General features: G+C 52.0%; 1 pseudogene; it reads right to left on the bottom strand.

The window, feature by feature from the left end:
* Positions 1 to 4,084, bottom strand: part of LOC125438516 — a 29,777-nt pseudogene extending 25,693 nt beyond the window's left edge.
* Between the last annotated feature and the right edge of the window lie 9,669 nt (positions 4,085 to 13,753).

Here is a 13,753-nt window from a genome sequence, read left to right as displayed (position 1 = left end):
GCCCCGTCAGAGGTGGGATGCAGAAGGTTCTCACCAGTTCCCGAGAGTGAGTTACTCATTATTTGTGTGTGCCGAGAGGGGGTTACTAATTGGTGTTTTTGCCACATGATTTTTGCCTTAGTTACGCCCCTCCTCTCAGCAGTAGCGTGCAGAACTTGAAGCAGTCTAGCAGGAAGTGCACCGGCGTGCATGGCAGCCTGCGCCTGTGTGCATTCGTTTCCCACCCAAGGACCTGCGCAGTGGCTGTGTCCTTGCCACAGCCCCACCCAGGAATGCCCTGCCCCCAGAATGCCCGGCCATGCCCCCGTCGTGCCCCGCCCAGCCCCATTGGTGCTACGCCACAGTTTGAATCCCACCACCATGGGAACCTGTTACTAACATTTTTGGATCCCACCACTGCCTAAAACCTTTATGAAATGTTTTCAATTCTCCCCCCGCCCCTTTACCATGATGTATGACTGCACTCACCCCTTGAAATGATTCATGGCCACCATTACATAATTTCCCTTGCATGAAGGAGGAGAACAATCTTTTGCTTTCCCACATTTTTACTCTTTTAAGCAACTTACCCATTTCCTTTCCTACTATTTTCAGGAAAGGGGTCACTGGTCAATCAGCAAAGTCTTCGGAACAGTTTATCAGCCCTTCTTTCACTGCTTCATATCCTAACAGTATAACTGCAGGTATAGGTCCCAGCCATACTGTGTAAACATTTCCATATTGTTTTGCAAGCTGCCGTTCGCATTGAATGAGAAAACAAAAAAAATTATGCAGCTAGTTTGTTTGACTGTAAGGTGTGCCCTTGTCTTTCCCTCTTCAGCTCCTGGCCGTATGCCACTCTGCCTAGATCCTTTCTCAGATTCCTGTTTTTCACCACACTGTCTCTACTTCCTTTCCTTGGGGCATTCCAAATATTCCTTTGTAGACTCCTCTTGCCAGTCAACCCTGTCAGGTGTTCAAGGCAAGTCCTTGAAAAATCTACATTATAAAGCATTACTTATTTATGTAATATACGGGCAGCACCATGTAAGTAGCCATGTCCCACCCTGCTGCTCCCAGAGAGGCTTCCTGGTGGGGGGTGGGGGGAGGTTTGCAAGGAGAAAAAGCCTCCCCACCACTGAAAAGCCTCTATGGGGCTCTTTAGACTTAGGTAAGCTGCCTTTTCAGTGGTTTAAGTCACTGCTGGCGTAAAGTGGTGGATGGCCAGGAGGGAGCCACCTAAAATAAGCTCCTCCACAGACCACTCCTGCTGAGCCAGTAACAATAGTAGAGGCTCAGGATGCTGCTGCAGCAACCTGCACTACATTCCACCAGTGGGGTGATGGCTTCTCACCAGTGGTGGTTTTGCCCCTCTGGGGAGGGCAAATACACCAGAATGATTGAACCTTAGGAAGATCCCTCCCCCCCTTTGGACGTGGCTGTTAATTTTTTCTTCTTTCTAGGAGCTTTGGATGTCATTCACCATTTTCTCCAACCGTCATCATTTACAACAACCTTTAAGGCAGGTCAAGCTGAGAGGGAATGACTGGGCCAAGGACACCTGGAGAGCTTCCTGGCTGATTGGGGACTGGACATAGGCTTGGAGATTCTGGTGCAACAAATAATGGATTTGACCCAAATCTGGGCGAATTCGTGCATATTCGGGCCAAAATCAGCCGAATATGTCCTGCCCGAATATGAACGAATCCGAATGCAAGGTATTCGGACTTTATTTTTTGGTATTTTTTGGTGTTTGTTAGCATTTTTGGCTGCAGGGGGCATATTGTTAAAGCTAGCGCCATTAAAATTTCAGGATATTTTCCAGAGATGGTCATGCTGCTGCTGCTCATGTTTGGTGAAGTTTGGTTTTGGGGGGCCAAAGTTATGGACCTCCACAGGGGTTCCCCATCCTCAATTGTTTCCAAGGGAGCGAACAGGAGATGGAGGCTACCCCTTTGAGGGTCCATAAGAACATAAGAACATAAGAACTAGCCTGCTGGATCAGACCAGAGTCCATCTAGTCCAGCACTCTGCTACTCGCAGTGGCCCACCAGGTGCCTTTGGGAGCTTACATGCAGGAGGCCTGCCTTCTGCTGCTGCTGCTCCTGAGCACCTGGTCTGCTAAGGCATTTGCAATCTGAGATCAAGGCAGGTAAGAAGCCATCAAATAAATAAAGGCTGGGGAAAGGGATGGGGGAGATGACCACCAATACCACCACCAAGCAAAAACAAACCAACAGGACAGACTATGCCTGGTGCAGATGATGCCAAGTGAATGCAATATTCACCTTCTCTTGTGTATACTGCACAAGTAAGTTCCATACAAGGAATCCCCAATCCTGCCTCTTGTTTTCTAATAGATAAAGGACTGTTCCTCATTTTTGTTCTCTCATATACCCTCCCAAGCCCTGCCTACTGCCCTTTCTTTGTTGCTACAGTCTCCTCCCCCGCCCCCTCAAAATCCCAGCAGTGACTAGATATATATTCAAGCACCAGCTTTGCTACAATATTTACAACACAGCACAGTGGCCTCCTTGCATCCCAAACCTGCAGCCATGTTGTCTCAGTTAGCTACTAACTGCTTTTTCCTTTGTATCTTCTGGAACTGGACGGGATGTTCATATGCAGAGAACACCAAATTTCCATTTTAAATGACCAGAGACTTTTAGATTGATTCAGTGTTAGCTGAATTGGTGCATTCCGAAATTCAGACAACCATTCACAGGACAGTCAGCAATATGTTCCACAGAGCCAGCTAAGAATGTAGTTAAATGTTGTTGTTTTTCAGCGAAGCAATATAGGAGGGTTGCTGACTACAAATGGGAAGGGGGGGAGGTCACACTGTTTTACTGCTGATATGCCCCATGGCGAGTCAGTTCAACTACTAAGGCGGTAAAACCACAAAACAGTTGAATCTCTTTACTTTCTAACTTTGACTTTAATGTTTTTCATGAGGTTATTGCAGCTTACTTTTAGATAGCATACTATTTAATATGATCCACAGATCATCACTTTAACATTTGCTTCCTCTTAAAAAAACATTAATCCCCCTGAACCAAACTTCACCAAACCTGGATGGTATCATCAGAACAGGCTCTGGATGATTTCTGGAAATTTTGGTGCCACTAGCTTTAAAAATGCACCCCTGAAAGGCACCCAAAAAATTTGCCCAGATTCTCTGCTTTGCAGTGCCTTGGCTCCATAGTAGCCAATGGAGAATTTTTGAGTGTGTAAGCAGGCTACATATTTTTGAAAACAGAGGCACCAGACTTTCAAGATGGCTCCAGGAGGCCCTCCTGTTAATAGCATCCAGGCTTGGTGAACTTTGCTTCGGGGGGTTCAATTTTATGGGCCTCCCAAAGGCTTATTTTGTTTCCTCACTCCTGCATGTTAATCCTGCTGGCTGAGTTCTCTCAGAACTCTCTCAATGCACCACCTCCCACTGCCCCCAGAAGCAGAGTTCATCAATACTGGATGCTATTACCAGGAGGGCCTCCTGGAGCCATCTTGAAAGTCTGTCTTCAAAAATGTGCAGCCAGTGGTTACACACTCAGAAATTTCCCAGAATCTGCCAGGGTCTTCAGCAAGTTCTATGGTGGGAAAATTAATTAACTTTTCCCACCATAGACTTCAGTGGGGCTTGCTGTTATGCCCAGCTGGCTCTGTGGAAGGTTAGCGTTCATATGGATGGTCAAGACAAGCTTACATCCTTCCTTTAAAAGTGCCCTTCATGAAGCAACTATATAGTGAATATTTGTAGAAATCCTCTTGAAAGTTCAAAAAATTACTTTAAGTGAGTTCTGGGTATGTGCAGACCTTCTATTTGAGGTTACATCAATGACTGCCAAAGAATGTCAAAAAATGTTGTAAATCTAATAAGAAAACAATTGAAAATAATTCTCACTTGTTTCACTACATTGCTTAATTATTGGGAATTACATACCCTAATAAATGTATATTTATGAAGCTTGACCCCTAATTGCCATGCATTTCCAATAATGGGTAGCCAAAGAGGCCCAGGTGGGTATGGACTGTTTGACCAGAGTTGTTTCAGAGAGCGTAGAATCATCAGACACACCAGGAAGGCAACCAACATTCCCAACATTTTTCTTGCTTCTTATTCTCTTTTTTCTTGCTTCTTATTCTCTTTGCTTCCTATTTTCTTATTCTTATTCTCTTCACCTGGACGGGCTGAATGTTCTTCCTCTGGCGACTTCTCTTTCCTTCCAGATTGTCCTCACTTGTTTCAGCTTTCTACTGACACCCATTTTATATACTCCTCTCTTACAGGTAAATACCCTGGCAGTCTTTCGACACCATTGCCAGCTAGTTTGAACTGTTGTGTTCCAGGCGTGTAGTAATTATTAGTTTGTTTCATTCTGATACAGTTATGCAATTAACTAGGTGGAATATCTCCTAGGCTGTTTCTGCACAGCCAAGGGAGAGAGTCTGCATCGGCATTAATCATGCCAGTGCAGGCTCTGAGGCCGTTTGCACAAACGGCCCCGTAGGCTGCACAGCTGTCCGAGTAGGCTCCGCACAGCTGTGTAGCTTCCCTTGCGGTGGAGTATTCTAGAAACCTTTTAAATTACCTGCCAAAAGGCCAGTCCGTTTCTCAAGCCCTGTGTCTTTGCTCAACTTCTCCATCGGAGCCTGGCCCCACCATTTGTAATGTCCCTTGCCTCACTCCTTTCCCCCTCACCGCTTGGTTTCCATCATTTCATGCCTTTTATATTTTTGGCTGGTTTTCTCCCACCCCTCCCCCTCACTTTTTCTCTTATGTGCGAGAAAATTTACTTGTGAGTGAACCCCTGATTACACAGAGCAATAATTCAACAGATTTTTTCCTGCAGTTTCTCTTACATCTGGGCAAATTTCCTCATGAGTAAACCTGTGATTCGGTGGAGTGGTGAGTGATTCCACACAGCAAATGTATAATGAGTTGCAGTCATTAGAAAGGAACCAGTTTTCCTTTTCTCAATTCACATGCATGTTATGCAGGCAGTGGTTGGAGCCCATAGAAACAATCTGGGATTTGTGTCTTTGCACAGTGTCGATTCTCTTCTTTTTTCTGTTTCATGCAACACATGTGTAGCTGCACAGGCAGGAAGCAATAAAACCAAAATGGTGGGACACAAAATGACGGGATGCAACAACCCAATTTGGTTGGGGAACTTAGCTGTAGAGCACAACACCCACATACAAGGTTTTCTAGGACGTAATTTAGAAGTGAAGAACAGGTTTGGGATATATAGAGAGGGGGAGATGGGACATCAAAGATCACATTTACCACTCTTGTAGTGGATGTCCAGGAGACAGAAACCTAATGACCAGCACTAGTCTCTGGATGATAAGCACTGATGGAACAATATTATCCATCCATCCATCCATCCATCCATCCATCCATCCATCCATCCATCCATCCATCCATCCATCCATCCATCCATCCATCCATCCATCCATCCATCCATCCATCCATCCATCCATCCATCCATCCATCCATCCAGTCATTCATTCATTCATTCATTCATTCATTCATTCATTCATTCATTCATTCATTCATTCATTCATTCATTCATTCATTCACATTTAAGATACCACCCCAGCCCTGAAGGGTTCTGGACAGTATATTATCAAGCAGCATGGTAGTGTATGATGATAGTGAACACCTAACTGGGGTCTGAGGCATGCCTTTAAAGGGAAAAACATATCTTGGGGCAAAGGAAATCCTTTAACACATGATTTTTCCTGCTGTTCCAGGTAAGAGGTAATGGTCTTGAGTATCAGACCATCAATCCATTATCTTAATGGGTTTGGCTGTTTTTTGGACAAAACAGGAAATGACCCTGAATGGGCATAACAACATAGATGATCACGAGGAGGGTGAGTCAGAGGGAGACCCTTTGAGTAGGTGAAGATGTATAGACAAAAGAGAACGTGTCTGTCCAGGTGTGCTGTTGTTCATATTCCAATGCTATTTCCTTAGTATGTGCAAGGCATGTTGGAGGTGATGGTGGGGGAATGCTATTTTTTCAGACTTGCCCCAAAGTCCCAACGCGGAGTTCTGAATTCAACAGGCTTCTCCGTTCAGGGCACTGTTCTGCGAGGTCAGACAGGGCAGCATTCCAGGAGAAAGAAGAAGAGTTTGAAGTTTAGATTTATATCCCTCCTTTCTCTCCAGTAAGAAGACTCAAAGGGGCTTACAATCTCCTTTCCCTCCCCAGATAAGCTTCCTCAGCTCAAGTGGCAGGGCAGGGAATCAAACCTGGTTCTCCAGACTATAGTACACCTGCTCTTAGCCACTTAACCTGTTCCATTGGGTAGAGAGGAGACGGCCGAGGCGGCAGCCTGCGTAGTGCTCCCAGTGTAACCCCTGTGTCAGAATGGGATGACCCAGAAAGGGGTGGAGTCTGAAAAGAAGCAGAAGGCTGCAGAACTCATGAGGTTGGAGGAAGCAAGGCTACCAGGCTGGGACCTTGATTGATTTTTATAAGCCCTTAACACCTTGTTTAAGGTAACTGCAAGGTTGTGGGGAACTAGTGGGAAGGGAGTTGTTTATTTTTGCTGGATTGTAAATGTTCGAATTTATTGTTTCAGGGTTTCTGTGTATCTAGTTGATGGGAGTTCTTTTGGGGACCTTCATCATCTTGAATCCATGTTCACCAAACCTCTGAAGTCTTCATGAGCCATCCGCTTGCTGGAAGAAATGGACTGGGCATTACAAGGCTGTAAATACAAGGACGTGAAATGCAATTTAACAGGACTGTGAAGTGTTCTGTTAAATGTTAATGTTTAATAAGCGTTATTTGTTCAGAAAAGTAAACCATTTTGTTTTTAAATTTAGTTGTTGCAAACTCCTTCCAAGTTCTGCCCCACAGGACCCACAATTAGAGGTTACGCCGGCACTCGCGCTGTGCAAGCCAGCAGCATCGGGCATACAAACTCCCTCTGCCCCACGGTGAAGGCGGCCGCCCACTCATTTGGGCAGAGAGCGGCAGAGGCAGCAGCCAACTGGTGCTGCCGGCTCTTCCTGCACCGGGCATGCAAACCCCCCCTGCCCGACAGAGAAGGCAGCCGCCCGCTCATTTGGGCAGAGAGGAGGTGGCGGAGCCGGCCTACCTGCTGCTTCTAGCTCACCAGGCATGCAAACCCCCTCCTGCACCCGACAGAAGGCGGCGCCCATGTTTGGGCAGAGAGGAGTGGCGGGCCGCCTACCTGCTGCTTCCTGTAGCTCACCAGGCATGCCACAAACCCTCTGCCCTACAGAGAAGGCAGCCGCCTCGGCCATTTGGCAGAGAGGGAGGTGGGCGGAGCCGCCTACCTAAGGCTTCTAGCTCACCAGGCATGCAAACCCCCCCCCCCCCCCGTCCTAATAGAGAAGCAGTCACCGGGCCATTTGGGCAGAGAGGTGGCGGAGCCGGCCTACCTGCTGCTTCTAGCTCACCAGGCATGCAAACCCCTGCCCTCGGACAGGAGAAGGCAGCCACTGGCCATTTGGGCAGAGAGGAGGTGGCGGAGCCGGGCTCACCTGCTGCTCTCTAGCCCACCAGGCATGCAAAACCCCTGCCCCATTGGTATAAAGGCAGTCACCAGCTCATTTGGGCAGAGAGGAGGTGGCGGAGCCGGCCTACCTGCTGCTTCTAGCTCACCAGGCATGCAAACCCCCTCTGCCCTACAGAGAAGGCAGCCGCCCGCTCATTTGGGCAGAGAGGAGGTGGCGGAGCCGGCCTACCTGCTGCTTCTAGCTCACCAGGCATGCAAACCCCCTCTGCCCGACAGAGAAGGCAGCCGCCCGCTCATTTGGGCAGAGAGGAGGTGGCGGAGCCGGCCTACCTGCTGCTTCTAGCTCACCAGGCCAACCCCTCTACCTACAGAGGCAGCTGCAGCCAGCCTACCATTTGGGCAGAGAGGAGGTGGCGGAGCCGGTCTACCTGCTGCTTCTAGATCACCAGGCATGCCAACCCCCTCTACCCGACAGAGCGGCAGTCATCATTTGGGCAGAGAGGAGGTGGCGGAGCCGGCCTACCTGCTGCTTCTAGCTCACCAGGCATGCAAACCCCCTCTACCCTACAGAGAAGGCAGCCGCCCGCTCATTTGGGCAGAGAGGAGGTGGCGGAGCCGGCCTACCTGCTGCTTCTAGCTCACCAGGCATGCAAACCCCCTCTACCCTACAGAGAAGGCAGCCGCCCGCTCATTTGGGCAGAGAGGAGGTGGCGGAGCCGGCCTACCTGCTGCTTCTAGCTCACCAGGCATGCAAACCCCCTCTGCCCGACAGAGAAGGCAGCCGTCTGCTGCTCCATGGGGCAGAGGGGGGATGGCGGCCTCTGTGTTTTCTGCCCCCTCCCCCATGGGTCCCCACGTGGAAGCCACCCCCATGCACCATCGTACCTGCAGGATAAGGTAAGTGGTGATGCAGGAGGTGCGGGGTACGACACGGGGACCCATGGGAGTGCTGAAAATGCGGTGGTCACCATGGGCGCAGCTTTGCCCAGCTACGCCTCTGCTTCAGGCCAACCTCCAGGTGAGGCCGGGAGATCTCCCAGAATTACAATTGATCTCCAGGGAAGACAGATACCTTCCCCCAAGGAGGGGGGGCTACACCAGATAGTGGCTGCTAAAGTTCCTCCCCATGCTCCACCTCATATCTCCAGGGATGCCCAGTCGGGAGCTGGCAACCCGTTTTCCCACCTTGCGTTAGCCTTGCAAGGTCAGCCGGGAGGCTTCCTTCCTCATTTTGCAGCAGCTTCTATTCACCCTACACGGCAGCCAACCCTGCAGGTATGAGCAGAAGTCAGACTCCCCTGGTGCAAAGCTGAATCTGGACCTCCCATCTGCCCCTCCCGCTCGGCTGCCTTACACTACGCATGACCAAGAGATGGGGCGGTTCTTGCAAAAAAATTCATGCAAAGCACCAGGAAACTGGGGCGGAGTGGGGCAAAAAAAGACACACCAACTTCTGCCCGCAAAGAGATGCCGACGGGCTCGGAGGCGGGGAGTTTGCCAGTTTGGGTGGGGGAAAAGAGGAGGACTCACCCTTTGTTTGGCTTGGAGAGCTATAACTCATGGGCAGACAGGCCACCCTTTTTGCAGGGATTATATTCAAAGAAGCCAGGACTGGGGGGGGGGGGGGTTTGCAAGGGGTTGTAGGGATGAGCTGCTGACCCAGCAGCACCGTAAGTAGAGCGCTGGCACACCGGCACTCCTACAGCCTTCTGGTCGCACCGCTCCCCCACCCCTCATCCCCCGATGAGTCACGGGTCATGAACTTCCTGGCTCACAACCACCGGGTGTCCCGGACAAAGGGACAATGGTCTTGCCCCCAGGTGAGGATTAGGCCCAGACGCTGATGCTCCTCTCCGCACGTAGCAGCCAGATGAGATCATGCATCACATGATGATCTCTCAGTCTCCCGCTCTCCCGCTCTCCCCGACTTCCCCCCGTTCGCCCATCCTACACGCCCCCGTTAGAATCACTATAATAAAAGGTGCCAGGAACCAGCATGCGGCAGAGTCGCTAGGAACACAGACTACCAGCTCCCGCTGCTGGCACTTTCCACCTAGATGTTATCACCGCGTCTGCGTCTCGTTCTTGCGCTGACCTACAGCGGTCCACGACTACAAGCTGGTGCCGGGAAACCCGGGAATCCCTTCCGAACCTCCACCCTGCTTACCGTCAGCCTGGGAAAGGGCCAGCAGGTATTAGCTCCGTCCGGCTTCGGATCGGCGCATCCAGGAGACCCGAGTCCCAGGTTGACACTCTCTCGTCCGATGGAACACCCGATTAAGTATGGGAGCTTGCAAAGCAGGGCTTATGAAGCAAAGCACGTTAACCGAACTAAAAGCCCATTAGTGAAACGCGGCAGAGGTCCTTCCATAAAGAGAGGGGAGCTGCGCAAATTGGTTAATGAGGAGATTGAAGCTCAATGTCCATGGTGACCCGGAGGGGGGAACATTGAATCTTAAGGATTAGAGGAAAACATCGGGCGCACTTCTTTCTCGCTGGACAGAGCCCTCGCTAGCGCCGGTGTCACTGCTACTGGCCCGTGGAGACAATGCTATGTCGCCATCAGCCTGCAGAACCCATATGGCTCCCTTGCTGTAGGCCGCCCTCACTTTCGATCTCTTTCAACTTCAGTTTCACCCCGAGATTTTCTCTATCCTCTAAATTGGACACCTGTCCTCCTTCTGCCCCCCCTTGCTCCCTGCCTCCTTCAAATTTCTCCCGCGGCTCAGTCCGCCCCCTCCCCTGCTCACGCCTTCGACATTTTCTGAAGCCATAGCTTTACCTCCGTCAGCGCCACGTAATGGGCGCGGGTTTCGAAAACCCTCGCCAGAGCGTATTAGCCACGACTCTGCGCGAAAAAGGAAACCCTGACGGAGAGACGATGCCGATATCCTGCGCTCTATGCCCCGTTCAACTTCACGGATACCGAGGGGAGGGTGGCATTATTCAGCCCCGAGAGTTGTCGAGTAATCGCCTCTTTAGGTTATAACATCCTCACCGAAGCTCCGCCAAAGCGATGCGAGAGCGGTAGGAGTCACCAGCCCCTATGTGAAGAGGCAGGTATGCTAGAGGCAGTCGCAAGGAATCACCTTAATGGTTCCGGATGACTGGAGACCACCTTTCGCGTAGCTTTTGAGGCCTGCAATATATATGTGATCTTGGAAGGGCGAGTTCCGCCAGTAACAATGCTTGGCTAGGGGAGCCGCCTCAGCGCGGCAGCTCTACACCGTCGCCACAACTTTGCGGCCGATGCCTTCGCCAACCCCAACGATCAGATTGTCCTGCCAGAGGGAAGGCCACCCACTTACGGTCGGCACTTCTGAATGCGCCTTCTTACAAGGCGTTTATCAAAGGTTCCCAATGCCGGCCAGCCAACCCTTAAAGTTTCTCCGCCATCCGGCAAAAACCCCCAAGAGCTCCTACGCTGGAATTTGTGAACAGGCTCCAGGAGGCTCTCAAGAGGCAGGTAGATAGCGAAGAGGCCCAAAAGCGAGCTCCTCATGCGCCTACCGCCAAGGAGAATGTCTCCTGCTGAGTGCCGCCAGAGCGATCACGGGCCTAGGCAAAGGATCCTGAACTGGCCGACATGCTTAAGGCTTGCCAGGACGCCGGATCCTCCGCCCACCAATTGCTGTAGCCTCCTCGCCGCAGCACTCTCTCTCCACCGCCAGGGACAGCCCCAGGATGATTGTTTCAATTGCTGCGGCAGGTCAGGACACTTCCGGAGGGAGTGTAGGCAGCCCGGCGGGGGGCCCTACAATCCCGATGGAGGAGGGTCACTCCCAAGAGACCGAAGGCCCCCAAGGCCGCCAAAAACCTGATGCCCCCGGTGCCAGAAAGGCTTTCCACTGGGAGAAGCTGCACTGCCCAGCGGGAAACTCTCAGCCGGGCATCTCCCCAGCCCAAGACCAAGGAGGAGAGTACTAGAGCAGGCCCAAACACCCCAAGACCCACACCCAAACCACCCCCCCCTCTCGTAGCATCTCGCTCACTGCACCCAGCCCATCTCCCTTCAAGTTCCCCCACGAGGGTCCTGGAGTCGCCCCAACCCAGTATGGCGACCCCATCCCCTACCGGGACCATTGGGCTGGTGCTGCCAAAGGCCTCCGCTGCTGAACGAGGGGATTGTTCATGCAGTGCAGAGTAATTGACTCCACGCACCAGGGACCCATCCATCTCCAAGTCTGGACGAACATCCGCGCAGGAGTTGCCCGAAGCCGGAACCAGCTGCGCGACAGCTGATCCTTCCCTGCCCCATGCTGCCCGGCCATCCAACGCCAATAAAGGCCACGAGCCCCGGCAGCCATCAGGGCGCAGCCAGTACTACCATCACTTGCGGTGGAGACACTCCATCGGAAGCTCCACGCCCATATCTGGAGCTCACCGTGGAGGGGTGTCTGTTCAAAGGAGCCTGGTGGACACCGGTGCTGATGTGACCGTCATCAGAGCAGCCGAAAGTGGCCTGACCAGTGGCCAACCCGGAGACCTGTCCGCACATCTGGGGTGGGGGAGAAAACAAACCGTGAGGACGGAGCATCCGCCCAGCTCACGGTCCATAATGCTCCAGGGAGCTCGAGCGGCAGCTCACCAGTCCGCCCCATCATTCTGGACATCCATGTCAATCTCTGGGGAAGGGATCTCATGAGCCAGGTCAAAACGACCCTAGTCTGGGATGGATAAACCCATCACACAGATTATTGATCCTAATTGTGCCTTCTGAACTCATTTTCGAACTTCTGCAAGGAAACTATTCCCCCCCTTTTTTCCTTTTCTCTTCCCTCTATTTTTTCAACCAGCAAAGGCGGGAGGGCCAATTGGCTGACTGGCCCTCCCTGGATTAAAATCTGGGCCCGTCCTGGTACCGCAGCACTGCCAGGACAGGCCCCAGTTTAAAAAGGAGGCTGCCGCCACTATGCCCCTAACAAACCTGTTTGGCTTGTGGCTACCATCGCCAGGGCGCTTAGCCGAAACCGCCCCTTAAGGAATGGTTTCGGCGGCCAGGGCAGGCCTCTAGTCAAGGGGATGCTGCCGCACCAAATTCAAACATAACCTGTGTGGGTTGTGGTTGCCCAGCACCTGGCGGCTGTATGAACACAGTGTGCAAGGCCAGGCGCTTGGCCGAAGCCGCCCCTTGAGGAGCGGTTTCAGCGGGCGGCAATTCCCCAAGATAATTCGATTACAAATTCAGCACCATTTCCAGCCTCTCGGCGTTAACCACCGAGGTCACGGTAAGTATATTTTCCCTGCAAAGAAATACCCCCTCCCCCTTTGTGTGTGAAATTCACCCCTAATCGCCTAATTGCTTTGTCCCCTGGATGCATCCATCACCCAAAAGCGCATCCAAGCCCTCTTTTATGTTGCAAATTAGCATGCATACCCACAATTCCCCCAGGGTCCGCTTGCCCCCTCCTCCCTCGAGGCTTGGACCCTCGCTTTGACGCACCCTGATGACGCTCTGAAGCCAGCTTCCATCAGGATCGCCTACCCTCTGCCCTTCCTGTCAAACAATTTAAAGAAAGAGGAGTGGGCGGCCCCCAGTAGGCTGCATTAAAAGCAACCCTTACGCAGGCTGCAAGATAAGCCTTCGTATATAGTCGTCTTATATCAAACACTAATCCAACAAAACTTGATTCTGACCTCCCGCCATCGGCTCTCCAAGCCTGGCAGGACCCGGCCCCCTCCTATAACCTGGGGAAGGGGGTGTGTTTCAGTCCTTCTTCCTACAGATCTCCGGTGGATCCCGACTCGCCATGACAGGCCAGCCCATGGAATGGCGCCAGGAGGAAACCAACCCCATCCCGGAGATGGAACGAGTCTCTCTGGAGGATCCCGCCCAGCGGCCTCAACGGGAACGCCGCCACCGACGCCCAGACGGTCCAAAGACCCGGATGACCTGGGGGAATGTCAAAGCGACCGCCAGCCAAGCTCAAGAGCTGCTGCGCCAGCAAGGCCACCCCAAGATGCCCGAGAACCTCTGTGCCGCCCTCTTTGCAATCATCACTGCCAACTCGGCGGCCACCATCCTTTGCCTGCTCTGCTGCCTCCTGCCAGTGGCAATCGGCCACCCCCTGATGAGCTTTGACCAAACCAACATCTGGAAGCAGTTTGCTGCTGCTGCCAACGTTTCGTCCTTCTGCCTGGGCCAGTACCTAGGAGTCGGGAGCCTGCTAAGCTCCTGCCTGCTCCCCGTTTGCAAAGCCCCTGGAGACTTCCTAGCGGAGTCTGGTCTAAGCCCCTTTATGAATGCTTCATCCATCAAGTACTCTATGAG

The sequence above is a fragment of the Sphaerodactylus townsendi genome, linkage group LG08 (assembly GCF_021028975.2).
Source record: "Sphaerodactylus townsendi isolate TG3544 linkage group LG08, MPM_Stown_v2.3, whole genome shotgun sequence".
Lineage (NCBI taxonomy): Eukaryota > Metazoa > Chordata > Lepidosauria > Squamata > Sphaerodactylidae > Sphaerodactylus > Sphaerodactylus townsendi.
The sequence above is the reverse complement of the archived record's forward strand: the minus strand, read 5'-3'. Positions and strand labels throughout refer to the sequence as shown.